The 14,047-nt window shown below is 38.2% G+C and overlaps 1 non-coding gene across 1 annotated transcript; it reads left to right on the top strand.

The window, feature by feature from the left end:
- The first annotated feature begins 7,568 nt into the window (after positions 1-7,568).
- LOC144703982 (small nucleolar RNA R71) lies at positions 7,569-7,674 on the top strand. Its single transcript, XR_013581683.1, has one exon. It is a non-coding gene; the product is annotated as a small nucleolar RNA R71 (small nucleolar RNA).
- Positions 7,675-14,047: the final 6,373 nt, after the last annotated feature.

Genomic DNA, 14,047 nt, shown 5'->3' with positions numbered 1-14,047 from the left:
TCCAGACTGAGCTCCCCCTCTCGAAATTCAGCTTTTATACTTAGGTTATAGGGTAAAATCACCATTTTACCCCATTTAGTACTTAATATTTATCTATCAATGTAGGCTAGATCTGAATGATCTAACCGTACAGATAGAAAGAGGGGATCAAGACGAACAAATCCATAAAAAAATCATCTCAATCGGACTTCAGGATCAAAAGTTATTAATAAATCAATTTTAAACCAATTTAATCCATTAGATTTAAAATTGATTTATTTATTAGTTTCGTTTTTAAACACGCAATGACGTGTCGCTCTCTCATTGGCTGGCGCATTTTGAATCCTCCTTTTTGCAGAAAAGTCCTTAAAAGCCTGGAATTGCTTTTGGACGCCGCCCAAAAGTAATTGCGTATATGCCCCTGGCGCACTCTCTCTCCTCCGATTTCTCCTAAAACATTAAAAATATATATTAAAAATTGCAATAAAACCCTGAATGATTTTAAATAGGATCTTTACGCCTGCCGTGGCGACCGAGAGGTGTTTTCAGGGTCTTTTTGCAACGAAACGTTGCAAAAAGGCCCCGAAAAGTCTAGAAATTGCATAAATACATTTTTTCTCCTATAAATATGCCCTTTTTTCATAGAATAAATGCATTTCTTCTTGAAATAAATCCCAGAAAATTCCTAAAAATTCGTAAAAATTCTAGAAAATTCTAGAAAATTCCTGATTAATTCCCATGTTGATAAATGTCAAATAAACTTTTTAATGTGCCATTTTCATCCAAAAATAATTATTTCGAGCTTCAATAAATCCTTAAAAATTCATATAATTAACAGAAAATTAGGAAAAATCAGAAATTACTTGGAAGCATTATTTTTGTGTAAATATATGATAACAACCCAAATTTAAGCCTTTTAAATGCATAAATCATGCTAATAACATGAAATAAAGACCGAAATTAGGGTGTTATCATATACCCCCCTACTTAGACATTGCTAGTCCCTTAGCAACATCTAAGTACTTTGCTGAATTATCATCTCTTTCATCCTGTAAGTCAGACAACATGTGTGGAAGTGTTAAGTGTATCAATCACAAGCCGAACTAAAACACTAAATGACATTTTGAGCTCCGACCTTTTCAGGAATGTGGGGTTTCTTTCTCCTTGGCTTGGATGCCTAAGTGGATGAGAAGGAGTGTACTTGTTTCTAGGTATAACGCTATACTCCTCAGGTAAACTCTCTCCACTCATGTGCAGCTGGTCTCACATCTCTAGCGAGCAAGATCACTCTCTCCCGGGTGACGGCCACCTAGTACTTGCCTCTCCATTAGCCTTTTCTCTTTCCTAAGAATAGAAGAAGCCATTTCCTCCTCCTGTTGAGCACAGAATATTGAACACAACGAGAAGAGTACATGATAGAGTTGTGATGGGGGAGAATGAGACTTTGTGAAAGAATTAGGGTGAGCATGAACAATGAGAGATTTATGGTCCAACGGGTGTTGTGCTACCTTGGATAACCTACTCCCAAGATTTTTAGAGGAAGTGAGGGAGATAGAAGAGATGAGACCAATGTGATGATATAGAGAATAAAGACCATCTTGCCCTGAATTGAAAGTCAAAACCAGAAATGGTGCAAGTCAAACCCCTCCTTTCTCTTTGTCTTCTTCTCATTCCTCTTGTCTTTTTTTTCTTTTTTCTTTTTTTTCGAACTCTTTTTTTTTCGCTTCTTTTTTTTTTTTTTTTTTAAACAAAGAGGATAACAACAAATGAAACACTTTCCATGACTTGAATGGTTTTTTAAATATTTTATCACAACCAGCATGAGTGTCTTAACAATCACATTGGTCTATGGAGAAGAGATAGAAGAACGAGATTTAGATGATGCAGAGCGAATTATTGACAGAAAAGATACAAAGAGGCAGTATCGTAGTGATACCGTGGAAAGTGAGATAGACGTACTTGGGAGATAAGCATATCCTCGGTAGCGGAAGCAAGGTGGTGGAGTCAAGTTGTGATGGATATGGCGTGAAGCGTGTGGAACAATAAGGTGAATGAAGTGGTGGATTCCGTGCATAGGACTCGGAGAATGGCTGCTCACTATTTTGGAATGAAAGTAGGCTAATGGGGAGACGAAATGCATAAGTGGGATCGGCTATTAGAGTTGATGGAATGGGGGCTCTCAGTTCACTCGTCACTCCCCTTTGAAGCATAGAGCTTCTACCCTTGACTTTCCATCATCTAATCACCTACTAGACACCCTCCCCAATTTGAAATTGAATCCACATCGCCCAAAATCACTTGTGTTGCACCTCAACATGTTCTTGATCCGCTCTAGGAGCCTAACTTCTCCACACTTGTTCCCAAACCATTGGATGAAAGAAAATTAATTCATGACTGTGCATGCTAAAGATTGTTTAATAAAAAAAAACAGGTTCAATTCATGTAGAATTCTGTAAAATTAAATGCATGAACCATAGTTTGTCACCTAAAATGAACTATCTCCCCCCCATTAAAACCTGCATTGTCCTCAATGCAAAGCTACTAAAATCATGAAGAATAAAATTGAGGTTAGAGGGGCAAACAGTGATATGGAGGATATGGGGCCCTTTAGCATTGTGAACAAGAGATCCTGGCGATAACTCGGATTTGCTGAATTACATACTCCCGCAACCTGGTCAAAGTTACCACAAGAGATGCAACAAAAGTGAGGAGCTATAATAGTAAAAGAAAATAATGCAAAGAAAAATGAATCCTAAACGTAATGAAAAGAAAATAAATCTTATTGATGCTCTTAAGTAGAGGGTGATGTCGCTTCTAAAGAAATGTCTTCATTAGGGGTGCGGCTCGTGTTCAAGGAAGGGTTTCAAACGCTGCCCATTGACCTTGAATTCAGCTCCATGTGTTGGATCTCGAGCGAGAACAGACCCATTGTCGAAATGTTGACATACTACATAAGGTCCATCCCATCTTGATTTAAGCTTTCCTGGAAACAGTTTAAGTCGAGAATTATATAACCATACTTTTGGCCATGGGCAAAACCTTCCTGTGTATGTGTTGATCATGGAATGCTTTCATCTTGGCTTTTTAGATGCGTGAATTTTCGTATGCCGTTCACGCAACTCCTCCAACTCATGCAGTTGCAATGGCGATAGTCACCTGCATCATCTAACGATACGTTAAGTTTCTTGATAGCCCATAAAGCACGATGTTCGATTTCTAAAGGGAGATGACAAGCTTTTCCAAACACCAACCTGAATGGCGACATTCCTAACGGGGTTTTATATGCCGTCCGATATGCCCATAATGCATCCGGCAATTTGCTCGACCAATCATTTCCATTAGGGTTAATAATTTTCTTCCAGATTTTTATTTCTCTATTGGAGACTTCCACTTGGCCATTGGCTTGAGGATGATACGGAGTGGTAAGCCGATGATGAACTCCATATCGTTTTAACAACTCTTTAAAGACTTTGTTATTGAAATGAGTTCCACCATCGCTAATAATGGCTCGTGGGCATCCAAACCGAGAGAAAATATTATCCTTGACAAATTTAACAACTTCTTTATGATCATTTTTCGTGTTGGTATGGCTTCTACCCACTTAGAGACATAATCTACACCTACCAAAATATATTCATAGCCCAAAGAAGGAGGAAAGGGTCCCATGAAATCAATGCCCCAAAGATCAAACAACTCAACTTCAAGGATAGGGTTTAAAGGCATAGCGGCATTGCGACTTACATTGACCACCGCTTGACATCGAATGCATCTCTTGCAGAATTCATATGCATCCCGATGAAGATGAGGCCAATAAAATCCACATTGTAGGACCTTATGTGCCGTTATCTTGGAAGCGTAGTGTCCTCCGCATAAGGATGAGTGACATGATTCCAAGACTCTCCATTGTTCATCCTCGGTATACATCTCCTAAAAATTTGATCGACGCCTAATCTAAATAATTCAGGCTCATCCCAATAGTAATACTTGATATCCTTAAAAAACTTTTTTCTATCATCATAATCCCAACCTTGAGGCAATTGCCCGATTACTAAGTAGTTTACTATATGAGCATACCAAGGCAATTTCCGTGTAGAAATTTCTAAAATATGCTCATCAGGAAAAGAATCTGTGATGGGAGTTAGGGCTGGCAATGATAGGCGGGAGAGGTGATCAGCCGCACCATTATCCACTCCCCGCCTGTCTTTAATTTCAATATCGAATTCTTGCATAAGTAGGATCCATCTCATTAATCTAGGTTTTGTCTCTTTCTTACTTAACAAATGTCTAAGTGCAGCATGATCTGAAAAGATTATAATCTTACTCCTATTAGGTAAGATCGAAATTTATCCAAAGCAAAGACGATTGCAAGTAATTCCTTCTCTGTGGTAGAGTAATTTACCTGAGCGCGTCGAGAGTCTTACTTGCATAATAAATAGCTGTCGGTTTCTTGTCTTTGCGTTGTCCCAACACAGCTCCCACTGCATAATCTGAAGCATCACAAAAAATCTCAAAGGGTTCACTCCAATTTGGAGCTTGTAAGATGGGAGCCGTAACTAATGCTTCTTTAATCAAATTAAAAGCCAAATTGCATTCATCATTCAAAATAAGTTCTTTGTCTTTAGATAGAAGCAAAGTGAGAGGTTTAGCCACTTTGGCAAAATCTTTAATAAACGACGATAAAAGCCGGCATGGCCCAAAAACCCTAAGTTGCTTTAGGGTCGATGGAAGTGGAAGCTCCTTGATGATCTCGATCTTTGCCTTGTCCACAGCCAGCCCTCCTTGCTGATATGATGACCTAAGACGATCCCCCTGTCCACCATAAAATGGGATTTCTCCCAACTGAGCACTAACTTGTTTTCTTCGCAAATCTGTAACACTTTATCCAAGTTAGACAAACAAGACCCAAAAGATTCACCAAACACGGAAAAGTCATCCATGAAAACTTCAAGACATGTACCAATTAAATCAAAAACATTGCACTCATACACCTTTGAAAGGTTGCTGGTGCATTACAAAGTCCAAATGGCATTTTTCTAAAAGCAAATGTTCCTAAAGGACATGTGAACGTAGTTTTATCTTGGTCACTTTCATGAATGCTAATTTGATTATATCCTGAGTACCCATCCAAGAAACAATAAAAACTCTGTCCAGCTAATTTTTCAAGTATTTGATCAATGAAAGGTAGAGGTTAGTGGGCTGGTTTTGTTGCTAGATTTAACTTTCGGTAATCTATGCATACTCGCCAACTCGATGCTACCCTCGTCTGGATCTCTTCTCCATCCTGATTCTTTTGGACAGTAATCCCTGTTTTTAGGTACCACATGAATTGGACTCACCCACTTACTATCTGAAATTGGGTAAATGAATCCTGCTTTCAGCCATTTGGTAATCTCCTTCGACACCACATCGTAAAGATAAGGATTTAATCTACGTTGATGCTGAACTGATGGTTTGGATCCTTCCTCGATAAAAATTCTATGCTGACAGATATCAGGACTAATTCCCTTGATGTCGTCTATGGTCCATCCAATAGCGCTCTTATGCTGTCGTAAGACATCTAATAGGTTAACTTCCTGCTCTAAAGTGAGGGTTGAAGAGATAATTACTGGATATGTCTTTCTTGGACCTAAAAAAACATATTTAAGGTGAGAAGGAAGAGGTTTCAATTCTAATTCTTCAGTGGGCGTAGATCTGTAGTTATTCATGTTTTCACCCTTCATTTCACCATGGTCGTCCTTCTCCCCCTCATAGGCACTCTCATTCACCGCCATCACCTCATAGATTACTTTCCCTATAACATGGCATTCATCATTTTCATCATCTAGGAACATGTATAAATGTCTTCCTGGCTACTATTGGGATACTTCATCAATTGAGAGATTGGTAACTCAACCTCTTCTTTTCCCATGCAATTTGATTTTTCCTGCATTCCAATCTGTGTTCACTCTTGCGGTAGCTAGGAATGGCCGTCCTAAAATATCGGTGCATGACTAATTTTTCCTGAAATTTTTACATCCACTACTATAAAATCGACAGGAAATGAACACTTTTCTACTTTCATCACCACATCCACCAACTGTCCACACGGTCTTCTAATTGATCCGTCCGCTAACTGCAATTCTAAATTTACAGGTTGTAATTCACCAAATTTAAAAGTCTCAAGTAGGGCCTTAGGCATGATATTCACACTTGCTCCTGAATCAAGTAAAGCTTTGGTGAATACTTCCCCCCTAATTTCGCATTTGATCACTGGTGCTCCCGGATCCTTGCGCTTTTGAGGTAATTCATGCAGAAAAATTGAACTAATATTCTCAGAAAGTTGAATCCTCTTTTGCTTCCTAGGAGGTGTACACAGGTTTTTCACAAATTTGGAATAATCAGGGATGTACTGGATCGCATCTAAAACAGGAATTTCGACCGTAGCCTCTTTCAAATACTCAAGAAGTGGGCTGTCTTTCGATTTTTCTTTCTTCGCTTGTAAGGCACTAGGGAAAGGGATAGGTGGGCAATATGTTTTGGGGTTGGGTTCCTTTTCCAGATTTTCCTCTACCCCTTCATCCTCATCCTTTTCTACTTCCTCTAACTTATCCTCCACTTCATTTCGTTTCTCTATAGCTGCAAATGGATTAGCCAACTCTTTCCCACTCCTAAGTTTTGATATAGCACTCAGCTCTCCTATTTCTTGTTGTTCAGTCAATGCATGCATGTCATGAATATGCTCATTAACTACACTACACATGTCATCAACATAAAGTAAATTGCTAGGATTAATACAGGCCTGAGTAGGGAGTTTACCTGATTTGGCGCCCATCTTCATAGGGTCTTCACACGTACCTTGCGGTGCTCCCCCGTGCGCAAATTGTTGACCGCTGTGAAGGCAGATCTCTGCCTTGAGCTTCTCCATCTCCCTCCGATGCCTCTCCTCCATTTCTTGAGATAGCTTGAGCAGCCTCTTTTTGTCTTCTTGCTCCTCGATAACCTTGGTGAGAGTCGCATTAGTGGGATCTGAAAAATTTCGGTAAGGTTGATAATGTTGTTGGTGTTGGGGATTGTTCGCCTTGGATTGGAACTGTTGTTGGGGTGGTCGGTTGTTGTTGTTCCATCCCTGTCCTCCTAAGTTTCCTCTAGTTCCCCATTGGACATTGCTCCCTTCTTGCCTGCCTATAGCATTCACTTCTGATATCATAGGGCATTCTTCTCCGGTGTGGCTATCACTTGAGCACATTTCACATCGATTTATTTGGTTGGGTGCTCTTCCGCTATTCTGACCTTGCCATAGTGAGATTATTTTTTCATTCATCTTTTCCATGGCTTTTCCCATCATTACACCTATCTGTTTTTCAATTCTATCCATAGTAATCTGGGGTTCAACCCCTCTAACATCCAACAGTCCACCTTTCCGAGGGGTAACCCTAACATGATCGGAGGCATCTTGGTGATAGGCTAAATTATCGGACATTTTTTGTAGTAGTGCCATAGCTTCATCTTCATACATGTCAGCTATTGCTCCTCCACTCGAGATATCAACTCTGCCTCTCTCCACATCATTTAAGCCTTCATAGAAAATTTGCACTAACTCCCATTTTTGAATGCCATTGTGGGGGCACTTCCTAATGAGCCCCATCAATCTCTCCCATGCTTCGCTAAATGTATCATTTCCCTGCTGAAAATTTCTAATTTCTCTTCTGAAAGAATTTGTCCTAGCCACTGTATAATATCTTTTTAAGAAGCTCTTCTCCATATCATTCCATGATTCAAAATTTGTTCCCAATGTTCTAAACCAATCCTTGGCTCTATCCTTAAGGGCATGAGGGAATAGTTTCATTCTCACAACTTCCTTTGAAATTCTGGGGTAAGTGCAACTATCACATGCTTCATAAAATTTTTCTAAGAAGTCATAGGGCTCTTCGTTTGCCTTCCCCAAAAAGGACGGTAATAGCTGAAATTGGTGTGGATCGATTCTAAACATCACATCTTCTCCAATCGGGGCAGATATCCTGGTTAAGATGGGGGTTCTGCTGGTGTGGAATACTCTCTAATCCTCCTCCGTCCATCGTTAACTACCTCAGGGTTTCCTATTCCATTACCTATTGGGTCCATTGTGCAGGTCTAATCAATATCTCCTCTACAAATGTGGGTTCGGTGAAAGACGACTCGGGTGTGGTGGAATCTACTACAGGGGGATTTCTGTCACTGCTCCCTGATTCAAATCCAGACCGAAGCTTCATACAAAACCACTAATTCAAACACAACACTCGTTAGTCGTTAAAAACTAAATACCGTCTTAAATCAAAATCAATAATAAGGAGACTTAACAAACTCGTGAGCAACAATTAACCACTGTGTTTACAAATAAAAATATGTTGAATTCCTAAGTGTTGCCTCCCCGGCAACGGCGCCAATTGATAAGCCGAAAATAGGGGTGAAAATTACAAATTTTTAGCCCTTGTCGTTGTGAATTTTTGGCTTATGCAATAAAATTTATAAAACTCTACTTAATATGTATAGTGATAAGTATGAGTGTCGTCCAAGGGAGGCAAGTAGGAATTTCAATTTGATTTAATTTTTGGTGTTTTAGATCCTAATTAGAGTGAATTTGATCTTCAATGAGGATCAAGTCACCCTAATTAGGTGAGAATTTAGAGAGGGGGGTAGGAGAGATGGGAAGATTAGAAGAATTAAGAGCTCTAAATTTCCTTCTTTGATCCTAATTAAAGGATCCAAGAAATCATTTAGAGAGGTTGAAAGAGGGTTCTTAAAATGAGTTGGGTTGATTTTTCAGATTGATAATTCAGAACTAAAATGGGGTAAATTGAGACTTCTAAAAATTAAAACTAAATTTTTTTATAATTTTCTTTTGTAATGCAATTGAATGCCCAGGTAAAATTCCTCAATTTCGCCTCTCAATCCTAATCAGGGCTTGTACATGCCGCTCAAGCCAAGCGATTTAGGAGTTCAGACTAGAATGGAGATGAAGAAACAAACAACTTAACCTATTTCATTCAAAATGCACAAAAGTTTGAATACAATGAAAGAAAAAAATACCAAAACTGTTGATCCAGGCTGGGACTCCTCTCTGTCTTGCAGCTGTGATGAAGCACCCTCCAGACTGAGCTCCCCCTCTCGAAATTCAGCTTTTATACTTAGGTTATAGGGTAAAAATCACCATTTTACCCCCATTTAGTACTTAATATTTATCTATCAATGTAGGCTAGATCTGAATGATCTAACCGTACAGATAGAAAGAGGGGATCAAGACGAACAAATCCATAAAAAAATCATCTCAATCGGACTTCAGGATCAAAAGTTATTAATAAATCAATTTTAAACCAATTTAATCCATTAGATTTAAAATTGATTTATTTATTAGTTTCGTTTTTAAACACGCAATGACGTGTCGCTCTCTCATTGGCTGGCGCATTTTGAATCCTCCTTTTTGCAGAAAAGTCCTTAAAAAGCCTGGAATTGCTTTTGGACGCCGCCCAAAAGTAATTGCGTATATGCCCCTGGCGCACTCTCTCTCCTCCGATTTCTCCTAAAACATTAAAAATATATATTAAAAATTGCAATAAAACCCTGAATGATTTTAAATAGGATCTTTACGCCTGCCGTGGCGACCGAGAGCTGTTTTCAGGGTCTTTTAGCAACGAAACGCTGCAAAAGGCCGAAAAGTCTAGAAATTGCATAAATACATTTTTTTCTCTTATAAATATGCCCTTTTTTCATAGAATAAATGCATTTCTTCTTGAAATAAATCCCAGAAAATTCCTAAAAATTCGTAAAAAATTCTAGAAAATTCTAGAAAATTCCCTGATTAATTCCCATGTTGATAAATGTCGAAATAAACTTTTTAATGTGCCATTTTCATCCAAAAATAATTATTTCGAGCTTCAATAAATCCTTAAAAATTCATATAATTAACAGAAAATTAGGGAAAAATCAGAAATTACTTGGAAGCATTATTTTTGTGTAAATATATGATAACAACCCAAATTTAAGCCTTTTAAATGCATAAATCATGCTAATAACATGAAATAAAGACCGAAATTAGGGTGTTATCACATGTATCTCATCAATAAATTCATCAAAAACTTCAAAACTTTTGCTTATATTCAGAGGTTTATCACAAGACTGATCAATTGAAGTATCATCTTGATTATCCATAAATAATAGCTGAATATCAAAATTATCATCAGAATTACATGAACTATGTGAATCCACATTTTCATCTTTTCTTGAGCATGTATCTCTCCCATGATATTCATCATTAGAAATAACATTTTGATCATCAAAAAATAACATCTGAAAATTATAAGTATCACCAAAGGGGCACAAAATATTCTCATCAAAATATTCTTTTGTTGAACATATATCATTTTCATAAGTTTTATCCATAGAAGGAACATCTGAAAGTAGAAATTAAACGTTCAAAGTTTCAACAAAAGGAGATGAAATAGTTTCATCTTTATGTTCAAAAACTTCCTTTTCTTCATTTGAGATCATATCACTTGGAATAGAAATTTCATTATCAACCACATGATTAGAAATCTCAACACAGTTGCTTGTATTAAATTCAACCAAATCTTCTTCAAAGTAATCCTCATCTGATTCTTCACAATATGAATATGGTCTAGCAAAAAAAATCTCCAATTTTATCTTGTTAATTTTTCTTGTGAAATAAAATACCTCAATGTCACTGCATTCTTCGAATAATCTCGATAATAAAGAATTGACATCATCTAAAAAGTTCCTAATTTTTTCATAGTATTCTCCTTTCTTGTAAATGTCAATTTCAGGAAATATATTTCTAACCATATTATGAAGTACTCTCATTTTGAAAATACATTTATATTTAAATTCCTCATTGTACTTCTTAAAATATTCTATTAAATATTGATCACTTTCATCCGAATCATCAAGTTGTGAAATTCTATTTTGAATCGATGCATACTCATTATACACACTTTTAGAATATTCATGCATTTGGCTACAATGACAAGATTGAAGATGATGACAATAAGAAGATTCATGGTTTTCAAAATCTCTAGGGACATTAGTAAAATTTTGTCGAGAGGAATGAAAATCAACATGAAATGGTTCACGTAAACGTGGATCCAAATTTCTTTCATATATCCTATTCTGAAATTTATAATATTGATTCGGAAGATTCGAAATCATAATATGCTATCAAACACAAAATTCCAAAAAGACATCTAAGAGTTATCTTCAGCATTTGGAAAAAAATTCATACCTGAGAATGATGATTTCCTCGTCCTTTTCATACTTAATAACCCTTAGAAGATATTAGTGTAAAAAAAGTTACCAGAAAGAAAAAAAATCCCTAATGGCCACCGTTCCCCGGCAACGGTGCCAATTGATAATCTCAATTTTAGGGTTAAAATTCGTCGTTGGTGATTGAGATTATTCAATAAAATATATTTGACCGTACTTGAAAATACGTAGTTAGTGATGAGTACGGATCGTCTCCACAGGGAACGATGATTAAGGAATTACTTTCTTAAACTAGTGATGATCAATGAGCAATCGACAAAAACACAATTCAAGGATATGAGTGAGTGATATCGATTAAGAAGTACTTAATTTATATGTTAATTTAACTTAAATAAAAGAGTAAGTGATTGTGACGGACACGATAATGAACTATGGTATGAACGAGGATAGTGGTTGGATATGGAATGAATGCGATGGCAAGGATGGAGAGATGAGAGAGTGGGGCGTAAGTGAGTGAAGTGATAAATGAAACGTTGATAAAAAAACTATAACTATGATAACGATGATGTTGGGAGAGAAACAACGTGGCTTAAGACACCTACCTTAGATCCTTACGTTCCGCCAGGATCACGGTGATTTGCGAGTGCCGGTAAGCTCCCCCTCTTCTCTTTTGTCTCTTCCACACACCCAAGACACCAAGAACACTCTTGATGGATCTCCAAACTCACTCTCTTTCAATCAGCCCACAAAAGTGGGAAGCAAGTTCAAGATGGTTTTTACAATGATCCAGGCCTCTATTTATAGATTAGAGGGTATGGAGAGAAAGAGGAGGGGAAGATGAAAAGTTATGGCCATTGGAAGTTGAAGCAATCCTAGCCTTTAATTTCTTCTCTCTCTTCATCAATGTCATCAGTTTGTGCCTGTTAAGAAGTCAAAGCACTCGGTATTCTGTGGCTTTTCGTATTCCGTGGCTTTTCATATTCCATGCCTTTTTGTATTCCGCGGCTTTTCATATTCCATGGCTTTTCGTATTCCGTGGCTTTTCGTATTCCACGACTTTTCATATTCCGTGCCACATGTACATGTCAAAAGGACAAAAAACAAAGAAAAAATCTCTTTCTCAATGCTGATGTGGCGGCGCATCCGCACGCCACGTCATACTATGCCATAAAAAAAACCAAAATACTTAAAATTTCATATTAAATCAAATAAAAGCCCAAAAAATATGTATAAATATATTTTTTGAATCAGAAAAATCATATCTTTCCAAATTTAATATCCAAAAATTCCATAAAAATCATATTCTTTCTCAAAAATTATATTATTTTAGAATATACTATTAGAAAAATCCTAAAATATAGAAAAATTTCAGAAATTTGTTCTAAAAATAGATTTAATCATTTTAAGCTTGATAACATGCAAATATGAGTAATTTAATGCATAAATACGCATAAATATAATAATATAAGGCACTAAAGATGCATGTTATCAACAACCTCGCGGTGACTCCCCGTGCTGTCCCTGCTTGGATGACCCCGTTGCCGCTCGGCGGCCCCCATACCGGGCAGACGTCGCCCTCTCTGTCTGCGGACGCCCGCCCTCTGCCCCGCGCGACAGTGGCCGTCGTGTCTTGTTACCAGCCGCTGGTGCTCGAGTGCTTCGGTTACCACTCTCCCGCCTCTCTCCTGGCGGACGACGTTCTCTCTCTCTCTCTCTCTCTCTCTCTCTCTCTGTGGACTCCTGCGCCCCACCACCGTGCGACCATGGTCTTCGTGCCCTGCTCCTGGCCACCGGTGCCCGTGCGTCTCGCCCCTCTGCACACAGTCGCTAGCGGCCCCGCGCGCCCGTGATCATCAAGGGTTGGCCACCTGTTTCTGTTGACTGGTTGTGTGTCGACTGGCGCGTGCAACTGTTGACTGGCTAGAGCTACTGGCGTGGTATTCTCTCGGGTGTTCGACATTGACGGAGCGCTTAACCAGGTTCCCTCTCGACTCGTCTCCCCTTTGAATTTCAAGTATCATTATTTCCTTCTGTACTGTCTTCCGCTATCGTATTCTGCTACCGCCTAGTTCATTGACGTTGGATAGGTTAGCCACCCCATTCGAGAGATAGAATTTCTTTGAGATTGACGAACAGGTTATAGTCGTCAAGGCTGAACTCCTGCGGGCCGTCAAACGCCCTCACGTCGAGCTCGATCGTGAGATCTCGCGGGTCACTTGGAGTCGACCCGGATCTAATCGTCCCCTTTGGATTTACTGAACCGCCGCCCCTCCATCGGCCCGTCCTCGTCGCTCTAAGAAGAAATTTGAACGTGCATTCATCTTCTTAATCGTCATGCATCGTGCATCGTTGTGACGTAATACGAGCCGTCGATCCCAGCCGTCCGTATTACATCATTAATGCTTTTAGGATATTTTTATGGAATTTTCGGAGTTTGAATTTTTGGAGAAAAGTAAGAGTCAAATGTTGAAGACAAAGTGCTTGATAAAATGTCTCAACGAGTAAATGCATTTTATAGCTTTTTAATAAGAAACGTTAATGAAATTTTATAGTTATTTTCTCTTGATATTTATGTAAAATAGGAATTATATCTTCACAATTTTATTATATATTTTTTAGATCGGTTGTTTCAAAATCATTTCGTCAACATGCGTACCAAGTGTTCGACAAAATGCTCGAAATAATTTTTTTGTTTTTTTTCTTGAGATTGAATTACTTCGATTTTGAGATCTGGATTGAGGCTGATTCCTCAATCCTTTCTCTATACTAAATCGTTTATCAATTGAAATTATTGAGATTAAGCTTACTTACCAGAATTCCTCACCGTTTGAGGGTC

The sequence above is a fragment of the Wolffia australiana genome, chromosome 5 (genome assembly GCF_029677425.1).
Source record: "Wolffia australiana isolate 7733 chromosome 5, ASM2967742v1".
Classification (NCBI taxonomy): Eukaryota; Viridiplantae; Streptophyta; class Magnoliopsida; order Alismatales; family Araceae; genus Wolffia; species Wolffia australiana.
Note: the sequence above shows the minus strand (reverse complement) of the source record. Positions and strands in the feature narration are given on the sequence as shown.